The following is a 12,930-nucleotide window of genomic DNA, read 5'->3' as shown; positions in this document are numbered from 1 at the left end:
CCAATACAGCTGGCATTTACTTCAATGAGATGGTGGCAATCGTTTATGGACATTACCATTAAAATGGTGCAGACACACAATGTACACAATCATATGTTGCACTGAAATAAGGCCGGATTCAATCCAATCAAGTGGTAGATCCGCGTAATAGTGCTTCTTGATATTTAACCTCTAGGGAATCGAATCGACGGTTGTTACTCAATATGCGATGTGACTAAAATGGTGTTGTAAACAACAGCCAACTTTCCAGGACATATACATATCTTATATGGGCAGAAAGCTTAAATTCTTGTTAATCTAACTGCAGTGTCCAATTTACAGTAGCTATTACAGCTAAAAAGACCATGCTATTGTTTGAGGATAGTTGCACAACAACAAAACACTTATCACGGCAACTGGTTTGGTACATTCACCTCTGAAGGTAAATAATGTACTTACATTCAGTAATCTTGCTCTGATTTGTCATCCTGAGGGTCCCAGAGATAGAAAATGTAGTGTAATTTTGTTTGACTCCACACCCACCCGCCCGGCCATCTAGATGTGTGAAGGTTAGTGTGCTTTTCTGTAGGGATGCTAATGATCCATCATTTATGACATTCCTTGGAGTGTGCAAACTTACATTTTGTATTACCATAGCATTTTTGTATGTTCTCTATAGTTATGTACTTGAAAACCAATTCGGCACATTTGGGAAAACTCCTGGCAGACTTCATACAAAATATTGTGTAGTGATGTAATTATTCACTGGATCAGTCTGAAACTTTGCACACACACTGCTGCCATCTGTTGGACAACATCTCAATTACATTTAGAATCCTACATCACTGTCTGGCCTTTCTATTGCATTTCAAAGATGAAAAAACAAGTTTTTTTGTTTGTATTATCTTTTACCAGATCTAATGTGTTATATTCTCCTACATTAATTTCACATTTCCACAAACTTCAAAGTGTTTCCTTTCAAATGATATCAAGGATATGCATATCCTTGCTTCAGGTCCTAAGCTACAAACAGTTAGATTTGTGTATGTCATTTTAGGCGAAAATTGAAAAAAGGGTCCGATCCTTAAGAGGTTTTAAATCGATTTCTGATTGAGCCGACATATACAGCGTTTACTGTGAATACAGTCTCCGCGAACGAGGAACATTGCCTATAAAAAGGTGCAAAGCCCGATCGGATTGAACCCCGGCCCTGGTGCTGCGCTGAGTATTTGAGGTGATACACTCCTATTGTGTTGTCATGGTGTTGTCATAATGTCAGTCAGCTATGTGTTAACTATGAACTTTAATCTCTGACCTTTCTGTCTAGCAGGTCGACCCCAGGACCTCAAAGGTTTCCCTGATGTAGGCGAGGATGGCCCCAAACACAGCTGGGGTCCTTGGTGATCCGTCAGGCTAATCAGACAAGGCACAATAAGGAACCATACAGTACAAGCCATCCCCTTATGAAACACAGGAAAATCTCCATGAGAAATTGTGTCATCTTTTAACAATTCAATGCAATGTGTGAAGGTATGACTAGGGCTGTTGCGGTGACCGTATTACCGCCACACTGGCGGTCACGAGTCATGAAGGCTGTCAAATTCCACGTGACCGTTTAGTCACGGTAATTAGGCTTCTCCAAGCTATGATGCTGCTGATGGTCATTAGTAGCCTACCAAACTTGCTAACTGCCTAGTACTCAGCACGCTATCGTCCCTCTAATCACTCTGACATCAATACAAATGTATTCGAAAATCTAAATCAAATACTTAATGAGAGCCCATGAGCTCATGTTGCGCAACATTTCAGTAGGCTATGCAACTGCGCGAGAAAACAGAGTGTTGGCCTCTACTAAAAAGAGGAGGATCAGCTTTCTATAGGCTAGGCCTACTATATTTATTTTTCAACTTTCCTAATATTAAGCACATTGCGTATATTTACAACAGGAGTATAGCCTACCTGGCTGGCATGAAAATAAACCACGGGGAAAAGCGTCCTCCATTCGCTATTTAAGTGCATAGATTACATGTATTTTTTCCCGCTGCCCCTGTTTCGATTCAGGGGTATGATAATGGTCCATTCTAAATCAAAACAAATTTCACACATATTATTTAGTATACGTAAAGACATGATTAAATCAAGAATAGTCTGATGGGTGACAATATTAGCCTATCACTTGTGAATGATGCCCAGCATAAGAAACAATGTCTTTTTTTCAAATCATAGTCGCACACCTTATGTAGCCATATCCCATAGGCCTATATGTTTTAATAAGGTTTATATCACAACCTAAGTGGCCAAATATTTTTTTTTTATTAAGCACATTAATCTGATTTACAAAGGGGTGTATTGCCTAACTGGCATACATAGACAGAGCGTGAGTTTCAAGTTTGGGGGAAGATAATATTCACCATAAAAATGCACCTTTATAATAAAAGCATTACATGCATAAATTGCGGTCACTTTTGATAATGGTGTTTTCCGCTAATGGAACATTTGCGCTTATAGCCTACTACCATGTGCGCATTGCTGCGCTTATAATGTGAAGAAATAGCCTAAAGGTTTATTAACATTTTAAGCTAAACGTTCTGATCTGTTGCGTCAGCCACATTGCGTAAAAAATGTTTTTGATCTATGGTTGTATTAATTTGGGATCTATCGCATCCCACAACTGTCCCAGACTATGTTTGGAATATTTATTTCTCGCACAGAATAGGTCGACCTTTGTACTATTAGTAGATTGACAGGCCTACTCATCTTGTTGGCTGATGAAAAGTAAATGTGGACAGTACTTCCAATATCTTCAATATGCATTACAGCCACACAAATGGGGATGCCACCGTGAACTTCTAGTTGCTTGTCAAATTGTGAATGGTGTAGAGTGTACAGCCTGCGCAAAAAAATAAAGCAGAGCTCATGCCTTTCAAGCAACTTTTTTCAAATCATCAGTCGCATCATGCAGCCTTACAATGTATTAAAAATCAAAACATTTAGCCCAATGTTTGTAGAACAACTAAAATTACATTAATAACTCTAAATTAATCATATAGGAATACCTACAGTGAGGGAAAAAAAGTATTTGATCCCCTGCTGATTTTGTCGTTTTCCCACTGACAAAGACATGATCAGTCTATAATTTTAATGGCAGGTTTATTTGAACAGTGACAGACAGAATAACAACAAAAAAATCCAGAAAAACGCATGTCAAAAATGTTATAAACTGATTTGCATTTTAAATGAGGGAAATAAGTATTTGACCCCCTCTCAATCACAAAGATTTCTGGCTCCCAGGTGTCTTTTATACAGGTAACGAGCTGAGATTAGGAGCACACTCTTAAAGGGAGTGCTCCTAATCTCACCTTGTTTCCTGTATAAAAGACACCTGTCCACAGAAGCAATCAATCAATCAGATTCCAAACTCTCCACCATGGCCAAGACCAAAGAGCTCTCCAAGGATGTCAGGGACAAGATTGTAGACCTACACAAGGCTGGAATGGGCTACAAGACCATCGCCAAGCAGCTTGGTGAGAAGGTAACAACAGTTGGTGCGATTATTCGCAAATGGAAGAAACACAAAATAACTGTCAATCTCCCTCGGCCTGGGGCTCCATGCAAGATCTCACCTCGTGGAGTTGCAATGATCACGAGAACGGTGAGGAATCAGCCCAGAACTACAAGGGAGGATCTTGTCAATGATCTCAAGGCAGCTGGGACCATAGTCACCAAGAAAACAATTGGTAACACCTACGCCGTAAAGGACTGAAATCCTGCAGCGCCCGCAAGGACCCCTGCTCAAGAAAGCACATATACAGGGCCGTCTGAAGTTTGCCAATGAACATCTGAATGATTCAGAGGAGAATGGGTGAAAGTGATGTGGTCAGATGAGGCCAAAATCGAGCTCTTTGGCATCAACTCAACTCGCCGTGTTTGGAGGAGGAGGAATGCTGCCTATGACCCCAAGAACACCATCCCCACCGTCAAACATGGAGGTGGAAACATTGCTTTGGGGGTGTTTTTCTGCTAAGGGGACAGGACAACTTCACCGCATCAATGGGACGATGGACGGGGCCATGTACCGTCAAATCTTGGGTGAGAACCTCCTTCCCTCAGCACAGGATGGGTATTCCAGCATGACAATGACCCAAAACACACGGCCAAGGCAACAAAGGAGTGGCTCAAGAAGAAGCACATTAAGGTCCTGGAGTGGCCTAGCCAATCTCCAGACCTTAATCCCATAGAAAATCTGTGGAGGGAGCTGAAGGTTCGAGTTGCCAAACGTCAGCCTCGAAACCTTAATGACTTGGAGAAGATCTGCAAAGAGGAGTGGGACAAAATCCCTCCTGAGATGTGCAAACCTGGTGGCCAACTACAAGAAATGTCTGACCTCTGTGATTGCCAACAAGGGTTTTGCCACTAAGTACTAAGTCATGTTTTGCAGAGGGGTCAAATACTTATTTCCCTCATTAAAATGCAAATCAATTTATAACATTTTGACATACATTTTTCTGTTTTTTGTTGTTGTTATTCTGTCTCTCACTGTTCAAATAAACCTACCATTAAAATTATAGACTGATCATGTCTTTGTCAGTGGGAAAACGTACAAAATCAGCAGGGGATCAAATACTTTTTTCCCTCACTGTATTTCTTTAACCACTCAACACAGAACAGCCGCATGTGCGCACTCCCTCAAATCGTTTGGAGAAAATATCCTTTCTATTTTATTCAGCTTTGTTCAATTATATTCTTCATACTATAAAATAATGCCACGGAATTCTAAGCAAATCTTGTCTGCTAAATGAACTAGTGTAGCCCATAGCCATTTGGCATAGCCAGATCAGGACCTAACATAAGGACAACTCTGAGTATGCTATTCTGTTCTACTGAAATAGACATTTTCTTCATATCATGCTTCTTTAGACCTGTATAAAATAAATAATGGATTTTTTGTGAAGGTGTAGGCTATATTACATGCATTTATTATACTTTTTTAAATGTAGATGTTCCAAAGGTCAGCATCAGTGGCTTGTAGGCTATGTGTGGAAGCCAGGAGATGCTAAATGTGTTTATGTTAATTAACGGTCAATTACCGTGAGACCGACAGTTATTTGCTTGACAATCACCGGCTGACGAAATTTCGTGACCGCCACAGTCCTAGGTATGACTTGTGATTATGTAACATCTTATTCAGGTTAGTTGTGTGATGACATGCTGAGATGTTGACTTTCTTCACCTGAACCTGTTCCTCAGAGGGCACGCTACGTTTGTCATGGTTCTCATCTTGACAGGTTACCTTAGTGATTGGCTGAAGATGGCAGTTCCCATAGTAAACAAGGCTCATGATGGCATTGACTGACCCTCGGCGTATCAAAGTCATCTGCCAGTGCTCTGACGACGTTTGCTTTGGTTTCAGCTAACCTTGAAAACACAGACACCAAGGAATTGGTCAAGGTTTATTTGCTTTCCTTCATGTAAGGAAAATGAACTGTTCAACCCGACTAATGACAGTTAAACATAGATATAAGCGACCCACCTTGTGTAAAATATGCAAGCAAATATATCACCCTGACAAAGGCATCATGAGAACAGAAAATGGCAGTAGTGTCTCAATCAACTGAGAATTCATATGATTCTCCTGATGCTTCCTGATGAGACGTTCCTGCACTAGAATGAACTTGTGTGTGTGTGTGTATTCAACGCTGTACTACACTGCATATAAATATAATAGCAGAAAGGAGATATAGGCTCTACCTTTCCCATAGCGCCCCCTCCTGCACAGCCTGGCACTGTAGCTGGCCCCTCATGTAAGCCTGGGCATCATGAGTGAAGGCAGTAATGGTTGCCAGGGAGCTCCGGCCTTCGTTCAAGCTGGCGTCACTGTAGTCGATTGCTGTGAACAACAACAAAAATGACCCCGAGCACAACATCACTTGAGTAAAATGAAAACCATTTTTACCATCATAAAAACAACCAAAAAGGGTTCAGACCTGATCTGTATTTGGTCAGTAGGCAGAACATCCGGAATTCATTGGCGGAGTAAGATTCTAGGAAATCCTACAAGTGAGAGATATGGATACACATGAGGTAGATATTACCTCAATTAGGAAGAATGCAGACTTGTTATAAAACAAATGACCTTTTCTATAGTGCAAGCCTGGAAACCATTTACTGATGTTTATTTATTTAAAAGTAATAAATGTACTGTAGATCAACACTTTACCTTTATCGTTATATAATTATTCAAGGACTTTGACATTTTCTCAGCACTTCCTTTTAGATGTAAATGTCCTGCATAAGAAAATAAAGTAAAAGTAGAAATGCAGATATGAATTGTCTCCTTTTGCCATTCTCCATCATTACCCATGGAGGACTTAAGTAAAGCATCTTCCATATAAGTGGACAACACAGTCATGTTAATTATCTTTCCAACTAAATAAAACTGACTGAAACAGAGAGGGAGTTCCTTGGACATGTACAATAAGAAACTCTCCTTTTTCGTTTTGCTACGGTGTGCCCTACTGAACACGACCTACGTGTCACAGGACTGTGGAGTCCTACCTGAGTGCAGAAGTAGTTCCCCCCACTGGCCACACTGGTGGTAGGCCTCACACTGGGCGATCTCATTCTCATGGTGAGGGAAGGCCAGATCGATGCCCCAGAGTGAATGTCCAGCTGACTTCCAAACACAGAGCTGGAGACCAGAGAGGTGAAAGTAAACCTTCAGAAACTGACCTATATGCATTCTCATACTTTCGGTCCAAAGTGACAGACACCAGGGGGATTATTTAACTCCATACAGTGAACTCATGACATAACATTACAGGGTGATAATAAGATGCATATTCTTTCAGATTAACACAAGCCATCGTAGTAGATATTTCTTGCTGTGACAGAGAATGAGTTGAAAACAAAAGCAAAGACTTATAATGATGACCTAAAAATAGCCTGCTTCCAGATCTATCTGTGCCGTCTTGCCAACTCCTGTGGTCATTTTCTTGGCAAGACAGCACAAACAGATCTGGGACTATGCTAGACCTAAATGATGAATATAGGGTTATTCTTCAATAAAGGGTTAGTAAAATGAGGTCGGCACCTGGCAATGGTGGAGACATTCGATGTGCCAGCCGGGTCTTCCCTTGCCCCAGGGAGACTCCCAGGAGGGCTCCTGCGGCTTGGATGCCTTCCACAGGGCAAAATCCCTGCTGTCCCGTTTCTCTGTGTCCCCTAGGAAACAGTATGTTAAAGCTTAGTTCCTACCAAAAACATGTATCAGTCAGTCAATCATTGCCTTCCCTATGGTTTGAAAAAGCATACTGTAGACTGTAGTCTTCCAAACACAAAGGAAGTAAGAGTCACAGTATGACAAAAACATGCCACACTGAAGTGATGTAAACACGTACCAGGCTCACCGCTACATCTCCAGCACCCATAAGTTTGCCGGTACGGTCCCCCGATGGACCTGATATCGAAATACCACGTCCCCTGCAGCAGAATGAACACACAGAATTCAGATCCTGCAACTATTTGCAAACTGATCTTGGCTTGAGAAAGTAACAACGAGAACGTATCAACATGACTTTTACATATACCTTGTTTTGTGGCATAGCGTGTTCATTTCTGATGATGCCCTCGATGAAAGCCACGATTTGAGGTATATTCTCAGTGACCCTCAAGTACACTGCAGGAGAAGAACCTTGAAAAATATAAACAAACATGCATATCTTTGCCAACATATCAAATATACACTACCATTCAAAAGTTTGGTGTCACTTAGAAATGTCCTTGTTTTCTAAAGAAAAGCAAATTTTTTGTCCATTAAAATAACATCAAATTGATCAGAAATACAGTGTAGACATTGTTAATGTTGTAAATGGCTATTTTAGCTGGAAACGTTTGATTTTTAATGGAATATCTACATAGGCGTACAGAAGCCGATTATCAGCAACCATCAGTCCTGTGTTCCAATGGCATTGTGTTTGCTAATCCAAGTTGATCATTTTAAAGCCTAATTGATCATTAGAAAACCCTTTTTGCAATTATGTTAGCATAGCTGAAAAACTGTTGTGCTGATTAAATAAGCACATCAAATTGGCTTCTTGAGACTAGTTGAGTATCTGGAGCATCAGCAATTGTGGGTTCGATTACAGGCTAAAATGGCCAGAAACAAATAACTTTCTTCTGAAACTCGCCAGTCTATTCTTGTTCTGAGAAATGAAGGCTACTCCATGCGAGAAATTGCCAAGAAAAAGAAAGAAGATCTCGTTACTCCCTCACAGAACAGCGCAAACTGGCTCTAACCAGAATAGAAAGAGGAGTGGGAGGCCTCGGTACAACTGAGCAAGAGGACAAATACATTAGAGTGTCTAGTTTGAGAAACAGGCCCCTCACAGGTCCTCAACTGGCAGCTTCATTAAATAGTACCCGCAAAACACCAGTCTCAACTCAACAGTGAAGCGGACTGGATGCTGACCTTCTAGGCAGAGTGTGCAAAGAAAAAGCCATATCTCAAGACTGCCCATCCTAATATTTTCTTTTTATTGGCCAGAATCTGAGATATGGATTTTTCTTGCAACTCTACCAGAAGGTCAACATCCCGGGAGTCTCCTGTTGGAAGTTGATTTCAATTACCACCCTCCTTTTAAAGCTTCCAGTCTGTTATTCTAACTCAATCAAGCCTGACAGAGTGATCTCCAGCCTTGTCCTCGTCAACACTCACCAGTGTTAACGAGAGAATGACTGACATGATGGCAGCTGGTCCTTTGTGGCAGGGCTGAAATGCAGTGGAAATGTTTTTGGATTAAGTTCATGGCAAAGAGGGACTTTGCAATTAATTGCACTCATCTGATCACTCTTCATTACATTCTGGAGTATATGCAAATTGACATCATCAAAACTGAGGCAGCAGACTGTGAAAATTAGTATTTGTGTAATTCTCAAAACTTTTGACCACGTACTGTAGATATTCCTTTTTTTTTTTTTTTTTTTATCAGCCGTTTCCAGCTACAATAGCATTTACAACATTAACATTGTCTACACTGTATTTCTGATCAATTTGATGTTCTTTTAATGGACAAAAATATGATTTTCTTTCGAAAACAAGGACAAGTGATCCCAAACTTTTGAACGGTAGTGTATGTACAGTAATTAATGTATGCATGGTAAGTACTATATAGTACACAGCTTACAAAAAGCTCAAATTTCTTCCACCCAGCAAATATTACATACTCACACACCTTCAGGGCTAACATGTCATTTTTTAAATTCCTCCTCACATTCTGGCCAGGACTGTAGGAGATATGCTTTTCTGCAATGTCATCAAAAATATAATCAAAGCATGAAAAATACATCAAAATCATCCGCACAACAGCATCTCAATTATAGGGGGCTGCATCGGAGGTATAATAAGCCTACCTCCAAAGCTCTTCTGATGATTTTATCATCGATGTCAGTGATGACCATGACATGGATGACATTGATGCCAAAGACCCTGGATAGAACCCTCTGGATGATGTCAAATCTGACATAGGAGCTATGAGCAGAGAAAAGTTCAGCGGTTTCAGTATAGCAAAATCATCTTATGACATTTCATTTTTTGTATCATTGAAAAAAATACTTTGAGAGTGGGTTACCATGCATGCCCCAGGTGAGCATGGTCATAGACAGTGGGTCCACAGCTATACCTGCAGTGACAGTACAAATAGTTACTACCCTCAATACCAGAAAGGTCAGTAGTAGTAGCTATATGAAATCTAATTTTTCCATACCAAGTAAGCAATTCCTTCCTGAGCCAATACCAGTGGTTCTTTCTGTTTGGTGAGGCTGTTGTAGGTCTTCAACCCTGTGTGTCGTGATCCTAGTTGGTCGTGAGTCCATTTCTTCACCACCCCGGAACATGATAGCACTGGGTCTAAAGATCAGCTTGCTTGGTGACACTAACGTTAGCTGAGTGTCCTTGGAGAAAGCATACCCGCTCTTAATTTCTACCAGAAGCGGCCTCACATATTGTTATGCTGGGCCACAAGGTTACAACTGAGTGCAAAATAATAGGATTTAGATGGCGAAGAGCCACGCGCGTCCACAGTCTGTGTCCAGTGTGACAGGACAGATAGCTAGCTAGCTTGACAGTACAATATAGCTAATGGCTGATTAGCAGGCAACTCAACTGCCACCTCAAAATGTAAGTCCTACAGTGTCCGTTGTACGAAGCTGCGTCGAAAATGCTTCAACATTCATTGTAAAGCGCACGTGTGTAAATAGAATATTGAAAGCTGCAGATGTACCAGAATTACAAAGTTCCATTCCGTTCACACCAGCAAAAGCGCGGTCACAACTAGCCTCGTACGAAACATCCAGATTTTCTTCTTCTTCAGTGGGGATATATCGCGGTTGGCATCCAACGTTATGGTCATTACTGCCAACCCACCATACTGGAGTGTGGGCCAGACACGGGGATGACCAAATCCACCTGCCAACCCCGTAAAAATATCAAATATTTGAGACTACTGTTATGTATGGTACGACGTGTGTACGCTGTACTGTAATGCTGTTAGGTTACCAGTGTGCTGCTTTACGGATGAATGGGTTGGTCCGAATGTGTGGCAGGTTGTTAAAACGACAGAGTGATGTACAATGTGAAACTGTGCAGATGTCCGTTCTTTACAGCCAGAAGCTAGATATAACATTGGCGACGAAGATGGGCTGAATTGAGCTACCACCGCCAGCACCATTAGCCGCGACCTCCAGTCCCCGTGGAATAACTGGCTTGATAGTTTTAACACTTATCTAGAAGCTATGGACTTTTCTAAAATCTCCGACGAGCGGAGGACAGCACTGTTCCGCACATGCCTTGCTACAGAGGGACAGGAGGATTTTCAGAGCGCTTTGGATCGCCCACATTCACTGCAGCAGTCAGCCTCTTACCGGAACCACTTCGCTGAAAGAGCGAAAGAGCTCTTCCCACGCCACCGCGGAAGAGACACCAACGGTCGGGAGATCCATTCAAAGCCCTGGCATAATCTAGGGATTTGCTCTTTGTAACTTACGGGACACTTCAGGACGAGATCATCAGGTATCAGTTGATAGAGGGACGCTATGGAAGGAAGACAAGGGAGAAACTGCTTTTGGAATCGGATAATTTACAGACTCGATGGAGCGATTCAAATAGCACTCCAGGCTGAAGAAGAACGTTGGAATGCTCTTTTTAACAGAGACAGCTCTGTAGCATACACTCGGCCCCAGGCCATTCCACACAGCAGCTTGTGCCCCGGCAGGCGCACTACAACGATTGCCACGCCGCAAGATCGCCCTGCCGCTCGACAGCTGCAAGGACACAGACACCGTACATGCCCGTGCAGCAGGGCACACAGACAAACAGACAGAAGTAGCTGTGGCAACTGTGGGGCTAGCTCACGCAATTCAAGGGCTTCAAACTGCTCCAGCCTGTGGGAAAATATGCAAGAACTGTTCAAAATACAATCACTATAAGCGAAAGTGTGTAATGCGCTCTGCCCCTGCTACTAGCTCCACCCAGAACAGGCCCTTGCCCCACCTTCACTCCCAACATGGAAAACACACGGAAATCCGAACCGCCCCCCACCAACCATGTGCCATTCAGGACATGGAACTGTGCAGGCTGGGTGGAGTTGTGTGGTTTGTCTTTGCTGCTGGATATGGGCGCCATGGCGTTGTAAGCTCAACCCTGCCACTTACTATAATTTTTTCAGCCACTCTACCACTCCAACAGCCCTCCACTGCCCTGTGAGGGCACAGTAGATCCAAGATAACATTGTAGGCACCCTCCAGGCCCCAGCACACCACGGCACCAAACATCTGCCATCATTCATATTTCATGCTGCAAAGCGGGCGCCAACCTCCTGGGCCTTGAGATTTTCAGCCATGCTTGGGATTCACACCGAGAGATGAGGTGGGTCAGCTATCTACCAGGTTACCTGGCACATGGCAAACAGAACTGCGACTTGTTTGATGGACTGGGCTGCCTCACAGCCTTTACTCACAGGCCCCAGTGAACCCGCAAGTGACCCCAGTACAGCATGCACCAGTCGCGCGCAGCACTGCAGGGGATGAGTCACAAAAAGATCTTCCAGTCACAGTTGAATGCGAGGCATCATTGAGCTAGTCAACGCTGCCCCCTGGATTTCAAACTTGGTCATTGCTAACTAAAAAGTCAGTGGAATCCGACCCGTGTGGATTCTTGCCGGGAACAAGGCCGTTGTACATAAGTACCCCCTGCCTACAGCTGAGTAGGAACTGACCGCACAACCCCATGGCTCCACGATCCACGAAGCTTGACCTTCGTCAGGCTTATCTTCAGGCACCCCTCCATGCAGCTAGCAGAACCTCACGCCTTTGTCACACATGCTGGCGTGTTCAGAATACACGCATGCCTTTTGGACTTCAGCTCCGCCCCAGCTGCTTCCCCAGAAGGTGATGAGCACCAACCCCTGGAATACCTGGGGTGGCGTTCATTTCTGGATGACATCGCGGCCCACGGCCCTGACCTCAACATCCATGATTATCGAATCCACAGAGTATACTCAGTGCTCTACACGGCGGAACAACCTGACCCCCAACTGGAAAGTGCACCTTGGCAGCTCCAGCCGCGGAAACACCGTGCCGCCAAAGGCGTATGCCCACTCATGCCGAACATTGAAGCCGTCCCACTGATCCCGGAACCGACCTCGGCCTCTCATGGGTGGCTCATTTCTTGGGCATGACAGCTTACTACCTCCGAGTTTTCTGCCCCACTCACTCTCAGACCACAGCGCCCTTCGCCAGCTCCCCAAGAAGGGATGTGAGCCAGCGGGCCTGGACGGCAGCCTGCCCAGACGCGGTCCGCTCACTGGAAGAGCCAGCTCACCACAGCCCCAGTCATGGCTCACTTTGACCCCTCTGCCACACCGATTGTCACATGTGACGCCTCAAGCTGGAGCACTA

The 12,930-nt window shown here is 43.4% G+C and overlaps 1 pseudogene; it reads right to left on the bottom strand.

Annotated features, from left to right (window-relative positions):
* Nucleotides 1-1,302: 1,302 nt before the first annotated feature.
* LOC121558767 lies at nt 1,303-11,656 on the bottom strand (annotated as a pseudogene).
* Nucleotides 11,657-12,930: the final 1,274 nt, after the last annotated feature.

Source organism: Coregonus clupeaformis, unplaced genomic scaffold, assembly GCF_020615455.1.
Source record: "Coregonus clupeaformis isolate EN_2021a unplaced genomic scaffold, ASM2061545v1 scaf0309, whole genome shotgun sequence".
NCBI classification, from domain to species: domain Eukaryota; kingdom Metazoa; phylum Chordata; class Actinopteri; order Salmoniformes; family Salmonidae; genus Coregonus; species Coregonus clupeaformis.
This window is presented reverse-complemented; position numbering and strand designations above follow the sequence as displayed.